Below are 483 nucleotides of genomic sequence, written 5' to 3' on the forward strand. Positions count from 1 at the left end.
GTTGTATTAAAGTTCTTTGTTGACGGTCTTACACACTAAGAGTATGTTTGTCTTGATGCAGCAAATGGCAGAACTCATTTAGAGCAGGCAGGTTAGCGGTCCCAGGGTGCCTCTCACTATGCCCTGCTAGCACTCCCTCATAGTTCTGGCCAGAACTGTTACAGGCTAGCCTCAACTAGCTCACCCACAGCCAGGGCAACTACATAGGAGCAGGTGACAGGCACAGGCAAAGCCCCAGGCCCAACTGGCCTTTGGACAGTAGCTCAGCCCACAGCTGGGGCCAGACACACAGCAGACTCTGCAGTCATCTTCCTCTTCCCACCCATCAAAACACATTTCTTTTTAAAAAGTTTTTCTGAATACCAGATGGTTTCACTCATAGCAGGAGTATAAAGAACCAGGGGAGAAAATAATAGTAATAATGAACAACTATATACCAGAGACATTTTACAGGGGTGGAATGGGGAATGGGATCAAAAACGG

The sequence above is a fragment of the Condylura cristata genome, unplaced genomic scaffold (genome assembly GCF_000260355.1).
Source record: "Condylura cristata isolate star-nosed mole 26May11 unplaced genomic scaffold, ConCri1.0 scaffold00002, whole genome shotgun sequence".
NCBI lineage: Eukaryota > Metazoa > Chordata > Mammalia > Eulipotyphla > Talpidae > Condylura > Condylura cristata.